This window comes from Cherax quadricarinatus, chromosome 20, assembly GCF_038502225.1.
Source record: "Cherax quadricarinatus isolate ZL_2023a chromosome 20, ASM3850222v1, whole genome shotgun sequence".
NCBI lineage: Eukaryota > Metazoa > Arthropoda > Malacostraca > Decapoda > Parastacidae > Cherax > Cherax quadricarinatus.
Window position 1 is genome coordinate 38,378,572 of NC_091311.1, and position 12,785 is coordinate 38,391,356.

Below are 12,785 nucleotides of genomic sequence, written 5' to 3' on the forward strand. Positions count from 1 at the left end.
ATCGCTTCCCAAACTATTCCACTTACTGACTACTCTGTGGCTGAAGAAATACTTCCTAACATCCCTGTGATTCATCTGTGTCTTTAGCTTCCAACTGTGTCCCCTTGTTACTGTGTCCAATCTCTGGAACATCCTGTCTTGTCCACCTTGTCAATTCCTCTCAGTATTTTGTATGTTGTTATCATGTCCCCCCTATCTCTCCTGTCCTCCAGTGTCGTCAGGTTGATTTCCCTTAACCTCTCCTCGTAGGACATACCTCTTAGCTCTGGGACTAGTCTTGTTGCAAACCTTTGCACTTTCTCTAGTTTCTTCACGTGCTTGGCTAGGTGTGGGTTCCAAACTGGTGCCGCATACTCCAATATGGGCCTAACGTACACGGTGTACGGGTCCTGAATGATTCCTTATTAAGATGTCGGAATGCTGTTCTGAGGTTTGCTAGGCGCCCATATGCTGCAGCAGTTATTTGGTTGATGTGCGCTTCAGGAGATGTGCCTGGTGTTATACTCACCCCAAGATCTTTTTCCTTGAGTGAGGTTTGTAGTCTCTGACCCCCTAGACTGTACTCCGTCTGCGGCCTTCTTTGCCCTTCCCCAATCTTCATGACTTTGCACTTGGTGGGATTGAACTCCAGGAGCCAATTGCTGGACCAGGTCTGCAGCCTGTCCAGATCCCTTTGTAGTTCTGCCTGGTCTTCGATCGAGTGAATTCTTCTCATCAACTTCACGTCATCTGCAAACAGGGACACCTCAGAGTCTATTCCTTCCGTCATGTCGTTCACAAATACCAGAAACAGCACTGGTCCTAGGACTGACCCCTGCGGGACCCCGCTGGTCACAGGTGACCACTCTGACACCTCGCCACGTACCATGACTCGCTGCTGTCTTCTTGACAAGTATTCCCTGATCCATTGTAGTGCCTTCCCTGTTATCCCTGCTTGGTGTGTGTGTTTGTGTGTGTGTGTGTGTGTGTGTGTGTGTGTGTGTGTGTGTGTGTGTGTGTGTGTGTGTGTGTGTGTGTGTGTGTGTGTGTGCGTGTGCAAAACAAGCGATACAAGATGCAAAACAACCACGGGGGGAGTAGAATAATAGCTCTAGGCCTTTCGTTTTGCAATCAGCACATCATCAGGAGCTTGCAAAATTGCAGAAAAGAGGAGGAGTTCTAGCAAATAACGTTCCCAGAGGACAGCTGGGTATCAATAAAGATACCCAAGAGTTGCACATGCGTCTATTTTATCATATATATATATGTATATGTATATATATTTTATACCACTGGGATAAATACATAACGCCTCTAACTGGCTGGTTGGTTGGTTTATGGTGTTTAAAGTCAGCGACGGTCATTAAATCTGCGTGTAGCCTGTTCAGAACCAGTCAAGAATACTTTAATACTAATCCAATTGATAAACTCTCAGTGTATATACACCGAGACACACGTCTCTTTGTGCATTTATCGTGTTATTACTGCGAGTTGTTGACGCAATATTAATGCTCAGATATTAAAAAGTGTTTGTGCTATGTTTAAGTAAATACTGCTAATATTCTTATCATTCTTTATTATTATTATTATTATTATTATTATTATTATTATTATTATTATTATTATTATTATTATTATTATTATTATTATTATTATTATTATCAACTCAGCCAAGGCTGAGGGATTAATTACCTCATCTTTTGTAAGTACTGGTTCAACATTTATCACATTATGTCTTTGTATTGTATTGATAAAGCCAATGGAGGGCGAAACGTCTACAAATAGTTACCCAGATGTTGCACGTGTGTCTAATTCTTCATTCAGTGCAGCTGCTGACACTAAATGTCTAACTCATCAACAGACATATTTTAACACTTTATTCCTCCTGATATCGTAGTATACCATCAAATTCAAAACTTTTATGCATCTATCATTGTATCTTGGCATTTCAATCTTTTGGTCCATATTTTAGTGATAAATTAAGTTTCTGAGAATTCAGCTATCGTCATATATATTACACCCAACTGGTTACTAGGCAACCCCCGTACCGGGGGGATCGATCCCCCGGTACGGCTGACAAACATTAGGACCCTACGTGTTTCCATAAGACACTCACTGTCCCTGTTAACCCATAAGTAAAATGGGTACCTGGATGTTTAGTTAACTAGAGTGGGTCGCATCCTGGGGCAAAACTGACCTAATTTGACAGAAATGCTCTGCATAACAAGCGGCTTTCTGTATAGTATTAAGTCATTAGTGTCAGCTAGGACTGTATACCTTGTATATGTACTTGTAGGAATAAAGATATTATTATTATTATTATTATTATTATTATTATTATTATTATTATTATTATTATTATTGGTACAATCCTTCAAATAATGAGGAGTATGCACAATACAATTAACAAGGGAACAAACCAAGATTTAATTATATATTTGGCAATTGGTTTTTGGTATACCTGGAGTCTACCTGGAGGGTATTCCGGGAATCAACGCCCCCTCCGCCCGGTCCACGACCAGGCCTCCCGGTGGATCAGGGCCTGATTAACCAGGCTGTTACTGGTGGCCACAAGTAGTCCAACATACGAACCACAGCCCGGCTGATCCGGCACCGACTTTAAGTATCTATCCAGCTCCCTCTTGAAGGCAGCCGCGGTAATCCCCCTTATGAATGGTGGGAGGCTTTTGAACAGTCTTGGGCCCCGGATACTTACTGCATTTCCTCTTAGTGTACTAATGGCGCCCCTACTTTTCATTGGGGTATTTTGCATCGCCTGCCCTGTCTATTGCTTTCGTAGGGAGAGACTTCTGTGTGCACTCCTTCTTGGATTTTCCAAGTGTAGATTATGATATCTCTCTCTCGCCTGCATTTCAGTGAGTACAATTCAAGTGCTTCCAGGCGTTCCCAGTAGTTAAGGTGTTTGATAGAACTTGTATGTGCAGTAAAGGTTCTCTGTACACTCTCTAGATCTACAATTTCACCTGCCTTGAACGGAGATGTTAATGTACAGCAGTATTCCAGCCTAGAGAGAACAATTGATTTGAAAAGGATCACCGCTGGCCTGGCATCTCTTGTTTTGAACGTTCTCATTATCCATCCTATTATTTTCTTCGCAAATGTGATTGTGGCACTGTTGTGATCCTTGAAAGTGAGATCCTCAGACATTACTACTCCCAGGTCCTTCACATTACTTTTCCCTCTGTTGTATGATTAGTTTGTAGTATACTCAGTTCTAATTATTATCTCCTCCAGTTTTCCATAACGGGGTAGTTGAAATTTGTCTTCACTGAACATCGTATTGTTTTCCGTTGCCCATTGGAAAATTTGATTTACATCTTCTTGGAAGTTAACCGTGTCCTCAATAGATGACAGTCTCATGCAGATCCGAGTATAATCTGCAAAGGATGACAAGGTGTTGTGGATTACATCTCTATATCTGATATGAGGATGAGGAACAGGATGGGGGCGAATACTGTACCTTGTGGAACAACTTCCGATTTAACTCTGTTTCCCACCACTGCTCTTTACCAGTTATTCCTTTAGCACGCATTTTGTGCGTTATTATATCATGATTGCATTTGTCAAAGGCTTTTGCAAAGTCTGTGTATATTTCATTTGCATTCTGTTTTTCTTCCAGTGCATTCAAGACCATTGCTTAGTCATCCAGTAGTTGCGAGGAGCAGGAGCGACCTGCTCTGAACCCATGTTGCCCTGGACTGTGCAGTTTTTGGGAATCCAAGTGGTTTGTAATCATGCTTCTTAGAACTCTTTCAAAGATTTTTTTGATGTGGGACGTTAGAGCTATTGGTCTATAGTTCTTAGCTAATGCTTTGCTGCCACCTTTATGGAGTGGGGCTATATCCGTTGTTTTCAGTGACTGGAATTTTATCCATGTCTAAGCTCCTTCTTTATAGTATACTTAGGGCACGCGAAAGGGTTTCTTGCAGTTCCTAATGAACACAGAGTTCCATGAGTCTGGGCCTGGGGCTGAGTGCATGGGCTGGTTGTCAATGGATTTCTCAAAGTCACATGAAGTGGTACACATGAAGTAGGATGTTTGCAGACAGATGCTGAGACATAGGTTACAGGGCGCCACCTGCATGTAGGACGGTCCGAGGACCTTGCTTGGTGATAACCTGGAGCAGGCGGCGGCGACTGGTCCTGTCCTAATCTGCCGAGAGGCGACTGGGACGCAAGCCAATGGGTGGAGCAGACGGGGAGCAAACCAGCTTCTGCTGTTGTTGTTATTTTATTCTTCATAGGAAACCCCTAACGAGACTTTTTTTTCATTAGATAAACCGTTTTAGTGGTGCCGATACTGTGACAGAGGTCCAGTAAGATGGTGTCTTCTTTTTTTTTTTTGGAAAATTTGCATTTATCTGTATGTATAATTATGTACATAACAATAAATGAGCATAGATAATTATTATTTATCAGTTAGACAAGTAGGAATTTGGGACACCTAGGTCGCAAAAAATGTCCCCCTTCGATACCTACCACTGTCATAACCACAAGTTGCTCTGGCCCTATTAATTAAATGAAATATACATACACCAGGAATACTGGTAAATATATAAATTTGTGGACTGCATATTAAAAATAATAAATGGTTATATATATACACAATTACATAACAGAAGGAAAATATATCTTAATATCATTCACCAATTTGACTGGAGATTAATATGTATTATACCCAGAAAACCTCACTGTCTAAATTTATGAAATTACTGGCCAGAATTAAACATAAACAGACTTATCTGAGGTTCCTGGAGCTGTGTTGTCCAGTCGCCTGATACTCAAATTATGCAGGAATGCACATCCAACAATTTCGCCTCCTATTTGAGAGGTGTCAGCCCAATTTTAACCTCTAGAGCACGAAAAATTCTTCCCATTCACTCTAACGTTCTGTTCAGTTCAAAACCAAGATGGCGAGTCCCGTCTGCACCGACGCAGGCTTTCCGTTTTCTATGACATAAATATTATTAAATACAGTATGGCCATCTATTTACATATAAATACTGAATTTCTGGAAAATATATACAGTATTTTCCACATTTTTTTTATTTTTAGTGAAACGGGAAACATCAACAATATATTGCTACCCTAGTCTGTATGGCAGTTATAAAGCAGGAACAAAAGTTAGCTTTGTTTCCCTGTCAAATTTGATCATGCAGAATGGGTTTCATACATATTTTCGAAATCTGACAGCCTGAGCTTGGAGACCTCTCTACGGCTGCGAGGATTCGCCAAGTATTCCATTTTCTAAAATCTAAAGGTTCATCAGCTACTGGAGGTTCAGTGGCCTCGTTCCAGCATAGCCAGAGTTCCTGTTATTTGGGAATTGTCCTCTCTCAAGATAGCCTATCCCAAACACAAAAGAAATGAAATTTGTATGAGTGTCTCTCCATCATTGTAGAGCGGGGCAATATAAATAATATATGAAGGAGCGAGAAAGAGAGAAATCTGGACGACAGAACATACAATGAAGATTAATTATATGCTTGAGGATACATACACCAGCTTCACACAGCCAGTCTCAGCATCATCAACAGACTCTATTTCACTTGGACTTAGCAACGTCTCAGAACACGTGAAGGTGGGGTAGCCGATGGTTATGGCTGACCACAGTAGCAGCGACTTGCTGCTGGTGTACCGAAGCTGGAGTAAGTGGTCTGAGTGGACCAGCTTCCAGTCCTCTCTGGACCTTACCTGCAGGGAAAAGAAGGTGGGTTTATGAAGTAAGGTGAGAGGATGAGCTCTAGCATGTCAGCAAGAGAGGTGGGGGAGAATGGTACCTACCCTGACTACGCTCCTGGGATTCCCGTCTCGAAAATTTCCGTTCGGTATCACTTGTTTACTGTAACACGTCAAGCTGGTCACACGTAAGTTCATGACGCTAATCCGTTATACACAAAGGCATAATTGCAGGGATTAGTATTTTATTCATAGAAAAAATAGAAGACATTAAACAAATGGTAGGCTTCTTAGAAAAGAAGGGGCTTGTTTTGCTGTATTTTGAAGACCTAATATTGTAAAAATATACACACAGACACACGCACACACACACACATGCACACACACACACGCACACACACACACACACACACACACCTGTGACCAGCGGGGTCCCGCAGGGGTCAGTCCTAGGACCAGTGCTGTTTCTGGTATTTGTGAACGACATGACGGAAGGAATAGACTCTGAGGTGTCCCTGTTTGCAGATGACGTGAAGTTGATGAGAAGAATACACTCGATCGAAGACCAGGCAGAACTACAAAGGGATCTGGACAGGCTGCAGACCTGGTCCAGCAATTGGCTCCTGGAGTTCAATCCCACCAAGTGCAAAGTCATGAAGACTGGGGAAGGGCAAAGAAGGCCGCAGACGGAGTACAGTCTAGGGGGTCAGAGACTACAAACCTCACTCAAGGAAAAAGATCTTGGGGTGAGTATAACACCAGGCACATCTCCTGAAGCGCACATCAACCAAATAACTGCTGCAGCATATGGGCGCCTAGCAAACCTCAGAACAGCATTCCGACATCTTAATAAGGAATCGTTCAGGACCCTGTACACCGTATACGTTAGGCCCATATTGGAGTATGCGGCACCAGTTTGGAACCCACACCTAGCCAAGCACGTAAAGAAACTAGAGAAAGTGCAAAGGTTTGCAACAATACTAGTCCCAGAGCTAAGAGGTATGTCCTACGAGGAGAGGTTAAGGGAAATCAACCTGACGACACTGGAGGACAGGAGAGATAGGGGGGACATGATAACGACATACAAAATACTGAGAGGAATTGACAAGGTGGACAAAGACAGGATGTTCCAGAGATTGGACACAGTAACAAGGGGACACAGTTGGAAGCTGAAGACACAGATGAATCACAGGGATGTTAGGAAGTATTTCTTCAGCCACAGAGTAGTCAGTAAGTGGAATAGTTTGGGAAGCGATGTAGTGGAGGCAGGATCCATACATAGCTTTAAGCAGAGGTATGATAAAGCTCACGGCTCAGGGAGAGTGACCTAGTAGCGATCAGTGAAGAGGCGGGGCCAGGAGCTCGGACTCGACCCCCGCAACCTCAACTAGGTGAGTACAACTAGGTGAGTACACACACGCACACACACACACACACACACATATATATATATATATACATATATATATATATATTTATATACATATATATATATATATATATATATATATATATATATATATAATGTGCAAAACAGCCACAGTGGGAAGTTGAATAATACCTCTAGGCCTTTCACCTAGTAACCTACACTTTTTCAAGAGCTTGCAATAGTGCTGAGAAGTGGAGAGGAATCCAGGTAGGTGCATCCATACCTCCTCATAGACACACCTACGTGGGATCCTCTCCACTAAAGCTATCATTTAACTTTACTCTGTGGTTGTTTTGCATCTGTTATCACATGTTTACAATTATTACATCTACATATAAAGCGCAGCATTCGTATTATCAAAGTTATTTTTTTTTTTAAGCTGGAAACCAGAGTCAAACCTGTATGAGTCATGTAGTTTATTATCGAAAGGTCTTGTCTTAGAATACTGGGGGTTAGGCCGTTTAAATCCAAGATAATGGTCATTCCACTACTGTCTAGGTCTCGGATTTAACCTACCAGGTAGGTAGTGAAGAGGATGTTGTTAGTAGATACTTGTGAAGGTAGAAGATGTAATAATTCCGATATGGATGAAAGGACATATATGGACATATATGGACTTTGGTCATTCCAAATGGTCCTAGCATGGGCCTACTGGCCCATGCTAGGCAGGTCCAAGTCACCCTCTGGCCTAAGCTACTGGCCGAAGCCAGTGTCTTTCATCCGACAGATATTAGACAACACTTTCCAAGACTTTTCCTCTCGCCACAATGTAACAGAAGATATTTTCCTTTCACTTTGAGTGCGAAGGATATAATCCCAAATCGGGTCAAGATAAAAGAGAGAGAGAGAGAGAGACAGAGAGAGAGAGAGAGAGAGAGATGTTGCATTGGTCAGAGAAAACCACCTGACACGGACCTTTGTCATTTGGGTTGACCCGTCAGTGGTGTCATTGGCCTTATGGTTGAGGCGTCGTTCGAAGCTAAGGCTGGTGTTGCAGTCACCAGTGTCTGTTGACACAGAAGGGAGTGGAGAAGTGATTCCTGGAGTATGCCTGGAGAGGAGCTATGACAACCAGCGGCGGAGCTGACTTAACAGTCGCACTCAGCAGAGAATAAATAATCCATTAGGAAGGTAACCTAGTTATCAGAAGGACTGCACATCACCAGCATACTTGATCTGGTTATATGACCAAGTCAGGACAAGTTAACTGAGGTCAAGAGTAACTTGATCTGTCAAAGTAACCAAAAGCTTTCAAAGATTTCATTAATCACAAATACATCCAGTTTGCAAAGTCCTGGACTAGTTTTCAGGACAAAATCCTCACTAGTCTTTATACAGTTGTTGAATGTTATTTTTTTCTCAAAGGCTGCAAACCCTGGTATACAGTGAGAGTTTTCTTTACCATCTTGTTCCAGATCACTGGAACTCTTCTTCATGTTCTTGCATCTAGCCTTATTGCCTCTCATTCACTACCCCTACGTGTTTAGCACTTTCGAACGAGTATAATAGCAACAGCAGTAACAACAACAACAACAACAACAATAATAATAATAATAATAATAATAATAATAATAATAATAATAATAATAATAATAATAATAATACCCCCTTGTGCTGCCCAGGACACGGCGCCTATGTAAGAATTTCCGTACTTGAGTGCGGTGAGTTGCAGCGGTCAGTCGCGGCGGCTGGCTAACCGATGGGCCTTTTCGGCCGGCTGGCTTCTCTATATAACTGACCATAATTTTTAAAGGGGTGGACCGGTAAGCCAGCGGAAGGCCTCGGTCAGATGACTAAAAGCTCCAACTGCGGGTCATCATCTGACTAAGACCCGCGTCATGAAACGCTTGTTCTGTTTCCTGGCGAACCTAACCTAACCTCTACCGCAAGAGCCGGCTAAGCATCCGGTATCCGGAATCGCCGGTTACGTCAGGTTGTTGCATCATGCTTGTGGCAAGCGACGACCAACATCAACCGGGCGATATCTGAAGGACAGGTGAATGTCCCAACCCTCCTCCTCCCCCACCCCTCCCTCACCCCACGACCGCCCCACCCTCCTCCCCACATACCCTCACCCCACGACCAACCCCTCCTAACAAATTTACAGAAGAATGTCTTAACACCCCCCATCCCCCACCCCACCTCTCTCCCACACCACCTGTAAGTTGACCACAGCTCCCACACCTGTGCAAGCACACAACCCCCACACACTTGTGCAAGCATAGTGCCCCCACACCTGTACAAAACAGCATCTGTGCACCAATACACTCCCACATCTGTACTCGGCAATCCCTCATCTGTACAATCCCACAGCCATACACCTGCACAGCTCACACCTCTACAATCCCTACACATGTACATCTCACACCTGTACATCAACACAACCTCACACCTGCACAGCTCTACACCTGCATGAGCCCAAACCTGAAGAAGCCCACATAAATAAGCAAGTACCTCAGCCTCTCTGACAAACTTCAATGACTTGCACGGCCTTCATGCTTCTCAAGAACACATCGGCTTCTTGGAGTTTTAAATTGCATTATATAAAGAATCAAAAGACTTTCGTCTGCGCCGACTGCATAAATATCTCCCGAAAAATCTTTAACAAATATAAAAGAAGTAACAAAATCCCCAGGAAAAGAAGAAATCTACGAAGGAAAAAATTTTAAGAAACAAAGAAGAAAGATGACTCCTGGTGGCAGGGAGGAATAACTTCGTTTTATTTATTTCCCTTGAGGGGAGGTGCTGGAGGTCGGTGAAGGGCTCTTGATCCAAAGAATTTGGAGTTACCCTCCTCTTTTTTTGGATCTAATCGTCAGTCAAGATCCTCAATTCTTCACGTGTCCGTAACCTGTATTGTACACCAAGTGTTATATTAGTCTTACTTATATCTGATTTTTTTCTGTAGCTGTATAATTTCTTCTGGGTTACCAATTCCCCACGAATGTAATAATGGATTTATTTATTTGAATCGCTAAACACACATGAGTCATTCAGTGGATCGAGTGGTGGAGTCTCGAACTTTCATCCGTTAATCACGACCTAATGTCTGACCAGCCAGCTTATTGGTTTTCCCTCACAGGTAAACACAACATATACTAGGCCTCAACGAGTGATCACATTAGCGCATGCGCCCAGAACTGGGCGGCAATTTCCGTAATGGTGATTTCCGTTTCTCTAAGCATCGTACACTTACTCAGTGGCTTGTAAACACCATCAAGTAGCATTCATCGCTTCGTAATGTTACCCACCGCAAGACGACTGACATCAGCTGCATTTTCTGATGTGTTGTCCATATGTTTCTGCGAGTTTATCTGACCTTTGGTCTTTTAAGACTTTCAAAGTTGCATTGTATATGATGCTGCCTCCCCCGCGACCAGTTTGTGTTGATTAATGGTTGCCTTTGTACCTTACGAGCATTGACCCCTTTCTCGTCAGTATATATATATATATATATATATATATATATATATATATATATATATATATATATATATATATATATATATATATATATATATATATATATATATATATATATATATATATATATATATATGTACTTCTGGTGCTGTTGGAGACCCTCATCATTGAAGATAAACGTAGTTTAGGGAAAAATCTAGTAGCTACAGTAAGAGCAAGAGGCTGCTGGAATTCAAGGAAGAATTGTGTGATTAGGTAATTGAGAAGTGAAAGTAAACTAATGAAGAGGGCAATTAGAGGGAGGTTTAAGCAACTATTAAAAAGAAAAGTGAGTTAGGGACGGAGTGCAGGTAAAGAGAAGTTAGAAGAGTTACGGGGAAGAGTTTTTGTGGCAGACTTAGAATGTTCAGTAGAAGCCTGTGGGTACAGGAGGAAATGTCTGATGGACAGAAAAATAATTATGGAATTGGGAGGTAAACAGGGCAGTAAGAAATAAAAAGATAGTGTATAACGATTTTTTTTACGCTGTAAAAATTTACGTGAGGAAAGCATATGTTAAGAGAAGAAACTGAAATGGCTCGTGATGGGTTACAAAAAGGAGAGAAAGGCGATGAGTATCGGCAAATTTTGCTGAGAATACTTTTTCTTTTTTTATAGGAAAATTAATCAGCTGAGTAAGCTTGGGAGTTAAGAAGGAGGGAGAGGGAGATGATGCATGGGAAGGTGGAGGAATTGGAAAGATTGAGGAAATATTTTGGGGAGTTGTTAAATGTTAAAAACAGAGAGGCGAAATTTCGCGCATTACTCAGAGATTTTGCCACCGAAGTGGCTAGTTTATTGTGCACCCCAGAGCCATCTTGTGGACGGAAGCACAAGAGAATATGAATACATAAGAGGGCTAGGAACTAGGCCCCATAAGGGTTAACAGGAGCGCATTTAGATTTATATCTACAGTTCACTTATCTATTGCAAGCATATGTAAGAAATTTGCTTACTATATCTGAATTATGCAGGGGGAATAAAATTCGGTAAGAGTGAAAGTGGAGGAAGTGAATGAGGTAATTGGTAGATGAAAAATGGGAGTTATTATTATAATCAAAGGGGAAAGCGCATAACCCGTAGGATTATACAGCGCCTGTGGGGGGGGGGGTGGAAGGTATTCAGGCTTAATTCAGGGAACTAGAGCACAGATCCAATTTCCTAGATCAAGAGCCCCTCACCAGTGTCAAGGAACCTTCCTTGTGGAAAAAAAGGGGAGGGGGGAGTAAAGCATTTGGTGGAAGGTGCATTTGTTCAATATACACATCAAGGACTGAAGGTGTCTAAGGACCGGCAGAAAGCATACAGTTCCTTTGTTTAAGAAAACAGAAGACAAGAGAGAGTGTAAGAATTATAGGGGCACGAGCCTGTTGTATATACCAAGCTGAGTGTATGGTAAAAGTATCGATGAAAGAGTTAGGGGAGAGAAAGTTGGAATGCTGTGGAACAGCAAGGGAAGGGAAGGTGTAGACCATGTGTTTATAATGAAGGAAATAAGTAAACAATATATAAGGAAATGGGTATGTTTGTTTCATTTGAGGATTACAAAAGGCTCATAATAATGTGGATCGGTAAGCAATGTGGTAAATACTGCAAATGTAGGGAATAGGTGACAGATTATTAGAGACAGTAATTTTTTAATGAGGATACTTAGGCTCAAGTTAAGGTATGTAGGAGAGAAGGCGATTTATTTTTTCGGTAAAGGTAGGCCTTAGGGATGTGTTATGTCACAATGACTAACATATTTATAGATGGGGTTGTGAAAGAAGTGAGTGACTGACTTAAAATATGAGCCGAAAAGTGTTATTTTCAAAAACACTTTAAGCAAGGAACAAAACGTTCATTACGCGACGTTTCACTTACAATGTGAGACTTTATCTGGGTAAAACAGGAGCCACTGAACTGGATAATAATTATTCTGGCAGATATTACAACAACACTGAGAGATAAAACAAGACAAGATTCAAAGAATTTAATATTATTATTTATTGAATTTGCGGAAACTTCAATTAATGACAATAGGACGAACATATTTACCATAAAAAGTAATTACTCTTACGTATGGTATACAAAAAATCAATGCACATTTATTCTTCGCATTTAAGAATATAACTAAACTGATAAACACAAAAGACCGACTTAAACATCACGATACTAAGTATTACATATTGTACACAATACTATTAATGAATAAATGAAAAAATATGCGGACGTT

General features: G+C 41.6%; 1 long non-coding RNA gene across 1 annotated transcript in view; it reads left to right on the top strand.

The window, feature by feature from the left end:
- LOC138853013 (uncharacterized) overlaps positions 1 to 12,785 on the top strand; it is a 249,830-nt gene that overhangs the window by 49,996 nt on the left and 187,049 nt on the right. The gene's annotated exons all lie outside the window — the stretch shown is intronic.